The following is a 13,183-nucleotide window of genomic DNA, read 5'->3' as shown; positions in this document are numbered from 1 at the left end:
TATATAAAGGAGAACACTGTTAGAAAAATTTCAATAGGTGCTCGACCGATTTACTTCGAAATTCTACTTGCTACTGTAATAAACTTATGGAAGCATATAGGCTCTATATTTTTTTGTATATAGAATAAATCTGTGAAATACATAATAAGGAAACGTTATTAGCAAACAGGAGAGTTGTATTTATAGTTTATTGGCTTATTTTTAGAATACTACTACAAGTTCTGAATTACCAATAACAATAAACAAGGCTCACTGGCAGAGAGAGGGGGTAATTGGAGATGGACAGATGGAGGGAGGACATTGACGTAGAAAACAGAAAGTACAAAGTGGTCAGAGACAGGGGCAGGAGTAAATGTTGAGGGAGAGGTTAGGAGAAAATGGACAGGGAAAGGGTGTGGGGGCATTGGACAGATACAGGGGGGAGAGAGAGGGGCAGAAGGAGGTACAGAGAGATAGGGAGGCGAGGAAGCACAAAAAGAGGGAGAACCGCTGATGAACAGAGAAAAGGGGAGTAGGAGGAGATTGATAAAGAGAGGCGCAGGTGAAGATTGAGAGACACAAGGATGAGGAGTCGATTAGAAAGTGTATCCAATTCTCATATACATTAGAAACGTGTGTTTCTCTTTCCTTGATTTTCCATTTAACCAGACAGCCACAGTAATGCATGGCCAAGAACAGCTAGTATATTAGATTTGTAGGGACTTAGATAATATACCATATATTACGGGATTTAACATTCATCTTATTGGACCGATGTGCATCATGAATGTCAGTATGAGATGTGGCACCCACAGGCACGAATAAGTTTTTGTAACCGTTGTAGGATAGAAGCTGACAGCCTCTGAGCGTCATTTTGAGCAGTAACGAGCTATGCCTGAAGCTGATACTGTAACATTTATTTAATAACACAGCGTAGAGATTGGTATGAAAGTGTTCATCTTCCTGCCTGTTGTTGACTTCTGGCTCGGTTTCGTCAGCTGATGCCATTTTGATGATTTTTCTCATCTTTCGGCACCGTGAGCAGCTGGCGTTGTCAAGGTTTCACCCCCATTAGTAGTGGTGGGCTAGCAATGGAGGGTGAAGCTTTGACAATGCCAGACACATGTGCTGGTGAAATGTCAGAGAAATCACAAACAAATTTCGGCCGCAGAACCCGAGACAGAAGCCAACAGGCAGTTTTTAACAAGTGGTCTCGAAAGCCTTACAATTTTGAACGTCTTCCCATCGCAATCCCGGGTATGGTCTATTGGTATTAAATCAGTGGACTGGGCAGGCTAATTGAGGACCTCACATTCCTTAAGGTGTTTGTGTTGTGAACTGCAACGTTGGTTCTTGCGTTTCTGAGTTAGAACACGTCGTCTGGCATCTAAGTCATGAAAGGTATGACAACATCTCTTTGGATGTTGGTGCTCCTCTTTCTTTCCGTGCCTGCTGGGAAAAATTGTTGAGGTATTCCGTCCTATACAGTACTAGACACTGTTGCATTACTTGGCTATGATGCGAAGATAGCAGATAAATTAAACAAAAAAGTAGAGAAACTATACAGAAATTGTCAATAAGCAAGCAACAAATGACAACCAGAAAACCACACACAAGGTAGGAAACCTATTAAAAAAACAGGTGCTCAAATGAGCATATGGAACAAACAACACAACAAGTACAATATCGAAGGACAAACTACTCACACTGATCACTACTGCTAAACTGGTATGTACCAACTAACGAGCAATTACTCTCTGTGTGTTTATGTTGTCTGACCATGTAAATCGGATTGAAATATCTCAAAACTAGTAATAACTTGCGCACAAACGTAATGATTGAAGTGAATTATCATATATAAAAATGAATAGGGCAAGGAAAAAACCATACTAAGTTAATACATATCGCTCTGTAATAAAACATCACTTAAGACACAAAGGAATTACAGATTTTGTTTGACTGGGTATTAATACAAATCAATAGGGAACATTTAAAATTTATGCTAGACCAGAATTCGAATCTGGGTCTCCTGCTTACTAAGCAAACGTGCTGACTACAGCACCATCCAGACACAATGGGCATCTCAACTGCAAGGAATACCTTAGCACACGTCCCAACTGATCTAAATTCTCAAATTATCCACACACTACTACTAATGTAGTGTCCCTTGCCCATTGTCCCCAGATTTTCACAGATATTCGCCAATTCCTGTAAGAGTTCTAGGCCGGTGCCCATCTGCACTAAAGAGTCACTGGTGTCTAGCCTTACCTCCCTATCTATATATTTCTTTCTTTGGATCTTCTCCCACACCGACATTGAGTCAGCTGTGTTATGACGGATTTGGCAGAGTGAGTTGCAGAGGATGGCCGGATGCCCTTCCTGCCGCCACCCTGAACCCCCCGGGACATAAATAGTGCACCCAAGCTGTCTGTTTCTAGTAAAAACCATGAAATAGTGTGAACGTGATCAAATGTCCATGAGTCATGTAACTGAGGCAGAATGTGGGACCAGCCTAAAACCACATCCAGGCTGGCCAGCATACCAGCCCTCGTCATTAATCCACTGGGCAGATTCCATCCGGGGCTGGCATGCCCACCCAAGTCCTGGAAGCAATGCATTAGCGCTCTCAGCTACCTCGTCGGGTATGTATCTATCTATCTATACGTATATAATATGATAAGTGAAAACAATATGATCACCTGCTTAATAGCTTCTTTGTCCATCTTCAGAATGAAATACACCACTGATTCTACATATCAGGGATTTCACAGTTTGTTGACAGAGTTTTGGTGGTATGTGTCTTAGATGTGTATGCACAGGTCATGTATTTAGAGTAAATAATAGGCCGCTGGTTTTTGCACATAGTGATGGCACCTAATAGCGACCCAGATGGGTTCCCTAGGATTTACATAAGGTGATTTTAGTTGACTAGACATCAATGTGAGTTCACCTTAGACCAGTGTAGCACATGGAGTATAGCGACCATGAAAGGATGCAGGTGGTTCGCAGTTGTCAGTGTGTATTTGATTACTACCACAGGTTCCATGCAAGTGCAGAAGAATGTCTCCTTTAGCATAATACTGCTTGCAACAGGCTGCATCCATGGTGTGCTGCAGGTCGCCATTCGTCTCAATGATGGCGTTTGTGGAGGTGACCATTAAACTAGGGTACAAAAATGTGATATATCAAAAGAGCTGGCACATTTCCATTCACTGATGGTCTAATCCCAATGGTCCCATGAGAATTGCAATAATAATTGATGATGTTGTTGGGAAAATATGTGAACAGATAAAGTGTCTGATGCAGACTTCCATGTTCAATAACATACAATGAAAAGTCTGCTCTGAAACACTTCTGCATGCACCAGAGTAATTATCCCATGGCGATTCCACCTCAGGCAAGCTAAAGCCAATGAAATCAGTTTTTCCCTAAGTAAAAAGTACAATTTTTCAAGCAAAATTCTTCCCCCCTCTTAATACAGCGATCACAATGTGATTAAAATTAAGAGATTCAAAATGATAAAATTAATGAATTAAAATTATAAACACAAAATATTAAATTAATTACTTATATTTTTCATGTGAAGTTATTTTTATTTGAATTTCATAACATTATTTATTTTTCTTGAAAATTTAAAATAATTTTTAATTAAAACCAAAAAAATATATATTTAATAATATAAAAATTATGCCCATCTTATAAGATCTGCATAATTATTATAGAGCAAATAAGCTCAAAGGTTATCCAAAATTCAGTAAAGATGACCATAATTCATTAGTTAATCATTATAATGAGAATGATTTGGAATATAAAACTGTAAAAGAACTTCAAAAAGTTGAGAATCAAAAAATTCAAAACTGTATCCTCAACTTAATAAACAACAATCAATTATTATTATTGAAAATAATGAGGATTGTATTATTTATAATGAATTTGAGAATAAAACCTTAAATGAACTTCGAAAAATATGAAAACAAGAAATTTTAAAGGATATCCTAAACTTAATAAATAACAATTAATTAGATTAGTTATCTGATAATAAGTATGCAACCAGTTGCTTTTTTAACCTTTTTGGTACAATTCATAGTACCATACAATTGATTTCTAGATACAGAGGGCTCATCATAAGATGGAGGTGTTATAACAACATTATGCTGTGGACCAAGTATAGCTAGATTCTGTGCTGATGCTGCTGGTGAAAATGATGCAAACTTAGTAACTGTTGATGAAACATTTGTGAAACTGGAAGTTTGTTACGTTTTAGGTATTTACAGTGCACTGCCTTGTGGTATCCACATCAAATATATTCCTATAATTTACATTACATGCTATGCTTGGTTTTACTATGACTCACAGACAGTAAATGCCGAGCATCTTTACAAAGAATATCAGTCTAGCAGTAGATGAAATTCTTGAAAAAGCAAAAATCGAGTTTCTTATAGAATTAACAGACACTGAGAAATTTGAGAAAAATCAATTATTTCCACAAAAATTCATGCATATGAGTGGGAAAAACTTGAAATATATCCTCTTTCCGATACAAAAAACAAACAAGAAAAACATGTTAACCTTCTTTTAAGTAAAAATGAAATTAATTCTCCATATTGTGGGATAAAAGACATATGTAGATTAATTAGATCACAATCAACTAAACATTAAGAAAAATTTATCCTTGTGATAGGCACTTAAGATTTTTGACCCTCAACAAAAATTATATAATCACAAAAATGATTGTAAAGAACAAAAAGAAGTAAAATAATTATGTCAAAAAGGAGAAAAAATTAGATTTAAAAACTATAATAATACATTAAAAGTGCCTTCAGTAATGTATGCTTATATTGTATGTTTATTAAAAAATACTAGAACTTATCAAGCAAGATCTTGATAAATCTTATATTGATAAATATTAAAAAACATTTATAATTTCTTTTAGTTATTATATAAAACATTGTAATTGGGATTATAAGCCAGCCACGGAATACCAGGTAACGACAGCCTGAAAATTTTGTAGAAATGTTGAGATGGGAATCTAGTAAATCCAAGTGTTATGTGATCAAAATGATCCAATAATAATGCCTAAAGAATATCACATTAATTTTAAAAATCTTACTGTTGGTGAAACAATGTAAGTGATTATTGTCACTGAACATAAGAATTTCAAGGGACTGCAAATGAAGGTTGTAAAATAATTACAAAAATCATTCTATCTTTCCAGGTTATATTCATATTTCAACTGTTTATTAATGAGTTGATGATAGATAGTAAACATATTGACACAATCCTAAATATTGAACAAAAATATATTTCATTTAGTAAAGTGATGTATTAACTTTAAGATTTTGTGATGCTTTTAGATTTATGCCATTAAATATTGATCAATTAACTTCTGTTTTTGAATTAGCACAATTTGGAGGAACATAAAAATATTTCACTTATGAAAAATTAGATTTAATGATTACAACATGTTTTATTCATGGGTAAATATAGATAGTGAAGAGAAATTACCTAAACCAGAATTTTCTTTCTTCAAGGCTTCATAAAACCAATATTTCAGATGAGAATTAATTTGGGAAAAATTTAGTATCAAAAATATAGAACACTGTACAAAATTATATAATAATTCATGGTTTTATATTAGCATATACTTCAGAAAATTTTAGAGATGCTTGTATTAAATCTTCTAATCTCCCTCCTTCTTGGTATTAAACGTCTCTGGATTTATCTTGTGACACTATGTTAAAAACAACTAAAATTGAGCTATATTTATACGATTATGATACGGTTTCCATGCCTGAGAAAGATTTGAGGGGCAGTATTAAAAGGTATGCAAAAGCAAATAATAAAGACATGAAAAATTTAAAATATGAAAAAAATCGAATTAAGTAGCTTATTTAGAAACTAATAATTTGTGTGGATGGGTTGTGTGTCTCTATTTTATCAGTTTAAAGGATTCCACTGGCTAGACCCAAAATATTTTAATTCTAAAAAAACCCTGACGATTATAAATATGGATGTGCTTTAGATGTCGATTTCGACTTATACAAAATTACACACTTTACACAAAGATTTACTTTCAGCTCCAGAATGAAGACATTAATTAATAACAGCATTAAAGAATAAAAACAATTATGTTTTACATCATACATGTATTAAAAAGTCCTAGATCTTGTGTTAAATTGACAAAAATGCATGGAATTTTAAGTTTTGAACAATCACAATGATTAAGAAAATGCTCTCGATTTTAATACAGAATTGAGAATAAAGGAGACTAAAGATTTTGAATAAGATTTTTATAGATAAAATCAATGATTCTGTTTTTGGTAAAACGATGGTCAAAAACCAGACAAAATATTAAAATAAAATAAAATCCCAAAACATGTATGCAGTATGTTTCAAAACCAAATTATGATCATCACATTATTTTCAGAAAATTTAATAGAAGTTCATATTAAAAAAATTAAAATTCGATTAACCTGTTTATATTGGGATGAGTATTTTACGTATTACTAAAATAAAAAATGTTTGATTTTCGTTGTGCTATTATGAAAGCAAAATATGGAGGACATACTCATTTATATTACATGGATACTGATTCATTTATTCTAAGAATATGAAATCGATGCTGAAACAATCTGATATAAGTGATTATTCAAAAAACAATACTTATGGATTACCACTGAAAAACAAAACGTTTTAGGAAAAATGGAAGATACAAATTGTGGAAAAACAGTGATTGACCATGTTAGTTTAAAATCTAAAATTTATGACTATAGACAAGAGAAAAAAGAATATAAAAAATTCCAAAGGAGTTAAAAATTTGTTGTAACAGCGAAATTACTTTCAATTATCATGAAAATATCAGACAATATAATAAAAGAACATAGAAAAAATAATTTTATAACGTCTTAGGAATGGGAATTATTGAATGCAACAAATTTCCTTTAACCCTTTAACTGCTCTGGATGTGTTAACATGCGTGTATTTGTACCTGTCTCTGTGTTCTCTGAACGTGTTTATGTGCACCACCTGTCCTTCTACCTGGTATTCTGAACGTGTCTAGGCGTACACAGGTTCAGAGTACCAGGTAGAAGGACTGGTTGCGTGCATAAACATGTTCAGACCACACAGGGACAGGCACAAAGGAGCACGTGTTAACACGTACACAGCAGTTAAAGGTTTATGTGGCTACATGATACAAGATATATGTTAGAAACCAGGACACATATTGTACCACATAGACATTATAAAATAAGAGAATCAAAAATAAAAATATTGCTTCTGAGCAGTTTTAAAATTTTCTCATGGTAAGCTAATTTTAGATGTTTTCAAACTATTTCTTGAACAAGTTTTCCACAGAGAGATTTAATTTTTCATAATATTTTGATATATACTTTTGATAATATGCACTCTTTACAATGCTTATTGTTACAACAATTTATACATTTTCTTCCTTTTTTGGAGGACCATAATTAAACTAAAATATAATTATAACAATTTTTAGCTCTTTTGCACAATCTTTGTAAATACATTTTTGACTCCAGTTTTTAAAAAGCTTGTTTTTGTATAGTGAAATATTTTTATATTTACTTTGCTTCTTTATTATACAACCAATAAGGCCTTGTTTTTCATTGTAGATTTTTTTGCTATTTTTTTCTTTGTTAATTTCTTTTTCTTGTTGCACAAAGGACAAACCACTTTAATTGCGTTCTCCTATTATATTTAAAAAAACCTAAAAATTTTAAAAATTAAAATGAAGATATATTAATATTAAAATTTTTTGTAATAAATGATTTCGTATTTAGACCTTGGTTAAAACTTGTTCAATTTAATAATAAATAAGTTTTAATGATTGTTGATGAAAAATAATCGTCTATCTAATGTTAATGTACTGCCAATATTTTAGGATATAAATGTCCTTGTAGTTTTATAATACTTCATGTAAACAAATATGTCATAAAACTATAAAAGTGTAAATAGCGATAAAACTTTAGAATCTACAAAAATTCGTCCCTTAAAAAATTTATCAACATGCCTGGGATTTTTTCTTTAGTTGTGAGTTTCACATTGCCTTGGCTGTATATTTCCATTACTGGGTTTATGAGGAATGCATTTTCTGTTAGTGGCAGAACATTTTGTATCATTAAATATAAAGCCACTATTAGAAACTCCATACACCTATTATGCCAACTGATTAAAAATTTCAATCATTAATTACATTTATATAATTTTCTATTGATTTTGAAGATGAAGGTTCTTCATAAACCCAGTAATGGAAATATACAAATTTATTTGGTGGCCTTTAGGTTGCAACTTATTTTCGAAAATGCCCATTCATTATATTCAAAATTGTATTAAAATTATAACTTTTGGACAATAGCCTAGTCACAAATAGACACAAATAACCACATATTACTTCACTAAATTTGTGAATTCGTTGACTATTATAAGACAGCTCATTTCATCCAAGACATTTAACAAATTCTTTGGAAATATTTCCTCCAAATGAAACAAACATCAATTTTTTATTGTTATTCTTATAATATGTCCAACAAGCATCACCCTTACAGAAATATCTAAATTAAGTATTCCAGATTGATATTCTATAAGATTATTAGGTAATATATCAATAATAAAGACACAGTGAAGAGTTTGATTTTTAATTGTTCAGTAATATTTTCTATATCAGAATTACTTAATACATTAGGATATATATTAATTATTTTTTGGAATTTTTTTAGGGTTTTTTGCTCCATTGTCAGCTTTCTTCCGCATTTCTAAATCAAGTCTTGTTCTTTGGTTCTTCTAACTCTTGATCTTTTAGTTTTTCATGTATTACCTTTTTTGCTACTATACTGACTACTGTACTGGCAGCAGCTAAATATGGTAATACTGTCAAAATAAATGGAAGAAATCATCCTCCATGTTTTGTTAATCTGGAACCTTTTTTCTCTTTTTTAAGATATTCGATAATTTTTTACACAACAAGTATACCCAGTGTTATAATAAATTACCACCTGTCTTATTCTGCGTATTTCTTTTTTGCACATAGTTAAAGAATTACTAGTACTATTTAATTGATCATTATTTCTTTTAATTTTGATTGCTTTTGTATTAGTCTTGCCACTAGGTAAGAAAGTATAATCATATTGGAAACTATTCTTTTATACAGAAAATATTTTTATAAAGATTACTATTTTTATAGTCCCCAAATATTGCAATCAACATCTAAATCCATATGTAATTTTCTATTTCCATTCTATAACAACTCATTCAACTACAGTTGTTGTATCAAAAGCATGCATTCTTTCTTTTTCAAATAGTTGAAATTGTATGTCTACTTCATGCCTTTTCCATATCTTTATAATCTCTGTATGCAAAACCATGATTTTTGCAAGCTTCATCTAGTGTGTTTTCCTTGATCGCCTCTAACTGATACTCCTCCTAATTTTGTTCCTGACCCACAATAATTACAACCAGGGAAGTGCATTTCGAATGGTTATTTTTTAACTGAAGTATTAACTAATCCTTTTCGATATTTTTCTGTTTTCCTAAATGTGTGTGGCAAACTGTCCAAAAATATTTTCAGATATTGTATTCTTTTCAGGTTGTTGATAATGACATAATTAAATTTATTGGTTAACATGTGTGTTAGTCCAACATTTTCACTGTGACAATTTTATTTCCATCTAATTCTTCTCCGTGAATAACTGCTAATATATCATTTAAATGACTAATCTATAATATGGTTCACTGGTCTTCCTGTATGTTTTTTACTTCAGTCTTCACCTCTTTTCTCATCCTCACACTGCAGTGAATCATCTGCATTTCTTTGCCTCAATGCTGGCAAAAAATCATCGACAGTTACTTTTATGTAATATTTATATTTTAGTCAGATTATTATCCGAATATAATGCTCCTGAATAGTACAAAATATATACCTTATTTAATAAATCAGAACCTGTAACTCTTGTAGTCATGTCATCCATAGTAATACGTTTTTTAAATAAAAGATTTATTAATGTGTCTTTTCCTTGATATGACCCATAGTAATCTGTCTTTTAGATAAAAGATTTATTAATCTGTCTGTTCTTTGATGAGACATTTCACCAATATTTAATTTATCTTGATCAAATTTTATTGGTAATTTACCACCAAATTTATATGTACCAACAGGTCTTAACCCTAAAATCTTGTCTTCACTGTAACTCATTCTAGCAATCTTTCACTTATGTTTATCTTTAATGTGGCTTGCTTCTTTCTATTTTTAACATCTGCTTTGTAGTTCTTCCATAGATATTGCATTTCTGATTTGTATAACTTATAATCTCATTTATCACTATTAACTTAATTGTAGTTATATCAGTAAAATCTTCAAAATATTTATAAGGAACCATCAGCTTTGTGAATTCTCTGTTTTCTTCTAGAGATTTCAGCCAACTGCAGATGGTGGCTAGAGTCGCCATCAGTTATGTGTTTCGCTTTGGATTAGAAGAGATTCTCTCTGGTTTCGAGCAGCTATCAAAGGTGGAAAAGGCTACCAGACTTGCTTGCAAAATGAAAGCAGAGCTCACCATTTGCAGCATAGTCGATACGACATATTGCAGATCTCTGGTACAGAGCCCAATGGAAGGTCTAAATCAGAGCCTTAGACGGTTCTGCAACCATGTAGGCAGCAGATTCCTGACTTGCGCAATAGGGTGCGGCGTTTCGGGGTCCGCTAAAAAGCTCAGGAGTCCGTTGCATCCAGGAGGCGGCTACACAAATAGCAGGGGCTGTGTGGCGCATACTGGTCAGTTTTTTTAGATTAGAGGGTCTCTGGAAAACACAAAAAGGGCTTCAGTTTCAGAGAGTGCAGTTTGAACACAGGAAAAACGTAGATACAGAAACCACTGGTATAACAGTTGTAAATTGTCATAGCTGTGTTGGGAAAGTGCCAGAGCTCCAAGCGCTAATAGAAAGCACTGATGCTCAAACCGTTATTGACATGGAAAGCTGGCTAGAGCCGGAGATAAGTTCAGCGGACATTTTTGGGGGTAGACCTAAGGGTGTTGTGAAAGGGCAGGCTAAACACAGTTGGAGGTGGCATATTTGTTGCTGATAGAAGCAGTTTATCTTTTTCAGGTTGTCCTCCATGTGGTGGGTGCACGCAATGACTGTGGTTATATTGCAACTTAATTCTACGACTGATTGCCGCTCTATCTAACCCAGTTTATCTTTTACTGAAACTGAAGTAGATAGTTGGTGTGAGTTAGTATGGATCGAGGTCATTCTTGGCAAATGGAATAAAGTAGTAATTGGAGCATTTTATCGGCCTCCAAACACAGATGGTACAATTGCTGAAAGGTTCAAAGAAACTTGAATCAACTTTGAAACGCGTACCCAACTCATACATTTACAGTTGGTGGTGACTTCAATTCACCATCGATACGTTGGCGGAAATACGTGTTTAAATCCGGAGCCATGCATAAAACATCATCCGGAATTGTGCTAAATGCATTCTCTGAAAATTATTTTGATCCGTTACTTCATGAGCCCATGCGAACAGTAAACTGTTGTGAAAACACACTTGACCCCAAGGCAACAGATAATCCTGAGCTAATAACGAGCATCAGGACGGATACAGGAATTAGTGAACACGGGGTTGTCGTAGAGAGACTGGGTATCGTAACTCCCAAATCCTCCAAAAATAAACGAAAAATGTATCTATTAAAAAAAAAAAACAGATAAAAATTCGTTTTATCCGTTCCTGACAGACAATCTTGGCTCCTTCGAAATGAACAATGTAACTATAGACCAGATGTGGTTTGAATTTAAAGAAATAGTGTCGATAGCAATCGAGAGATTTATACCAAATAAATTAATGAAGGATGGAGCTGATCTCCCCTGGTGCACAAAATGGGTCAGAGGCAACGAAAAAAGCATGCCAAATTTAAAAGAATGTAAAATTCCAAGATATAATGTTTTACAGACGCTCGAAATTTAGCACGCACTTGACTGCGAGATGCTTATAATACTTTCCTCAACAAAATCTCGTCTGGAAACCTGGCTGAAAATCTAATAAGAATCTGGTAATGTGTAAAGTATGCTAGCGGCAAGAAACAATCCATGTTTTCTCTGGGCTATAGCAATGGAAATACTATCGATGACAATTCTGTTAAAGCAGAGTTACTAAACACAGCCTTCCGAAATCCCTTCACCAAAGAAGATGAAGTAAATATCGCAGAATTCGAATCAAGAACAGTTGCCAACATCAATAAGTTAGAAGATGACATCCTCAGAGTAGTATTACCACTTAAATCACTTGATAAAAGCAAGTGTTCCAGTCCAGACTATATACCAATTAGGCTCCTTTCAGAGTACACTGATGCAATAGCTTCAGCCTTAAAAGTCATATAGAGCCACACACTCGACGAAAGAGCCATACCCAAAGATTGGAAAATTGCGTAGGTCAAACCACTATTCAAAAAAGGCGATAGGAGTAATGCACTAAATAACAGACCTAGATAATTAACAGCGATATGCAGCAGCCTTTGGAACATATATTTCATTATGAATTACCTCGAACAGAACGACCTATTGACACTCAGTCAACACGGATTTAGGGAACACTGTTCTTGTGAAACACAACTAGTTCTTTACTCACACTAAGTGTTGAGTTATATCGAGAATGGATTTCTAAATGATTCCATATTTTTAGATTTCCAGAAAGCTTTTCACAGCGAACCTAATAAGCAGATTGTAATCAACTTAAGTGCTTACAGAATATCGTCTCAGTTACGCGACTGGATTAGGGAGTTTATGTCAGAATGGACACAATCCGTAGTTATTGACGGGAAGTCATCGAGTAAAGCAAAAGTGTTTTCTGGTATTCATAAAGATAGTGCTATAGGCCCTCTGCTGTTCCTTATTTATATAAAAGCTTTAGGAGACAATCTGAGCAGCGGTCTTAGGTTGTTTGTAGATGACGCTGTCTTTTACGGGCTAGTAAAATCATCAGAAGATCAAAAGAAATTGCAAAATCATATAGGAGTAATATCTGTATGGAGCAAAAATTGTCAACTGATCCTAAATAAAGAAAATTGTGAGGTCATTCACATGAGATCTAAGAGGAATCCATTAAGCTTCGATTACATGATAAATCAGTCAAAGCTAAAAGCTGTAAATTCAACTCAATACCTAGGAATTACTATTACGAACAACTTAA

At 33.5% G+C, this 13,183-nt stretch overlaps 1 long non-coding RNA gene across 1 annotated transcript in view; it reads right to left on the bottom strand.

The window, feature by feature from the left end:
* The window catches only part of LOC126100390 (uncharacterized), a 54,331-nt gene that overhangs the window by 30,765 nt on the left and 10,383 nt on the right, over positions 1 to 13,183 (bottom strand). The gene's annotated exons all lie outside the window — the stretch shown is intronic.

Source organism: Schistocerca cancellata, chromosome 9 (assembly GCF_023864275.1).
Source record: "Schistocerca cancellata isolate TAMUIC-IGC-003103 chromosome 9, iqSchCanc2.1, whole genome shotgun sequence".
In the NCBI taxonomy this organism is placed as follows: Eukaryota; Metazoa; Arthropoda; class Insecta; order Orthoptera; family Acrididae; genus Schistocerca; species Schistocerca cancellata.
Note: the sequence above shows the minus strand (reverse complement) of the source record. Positions and strands in the feature narration are given on the sequence as shown.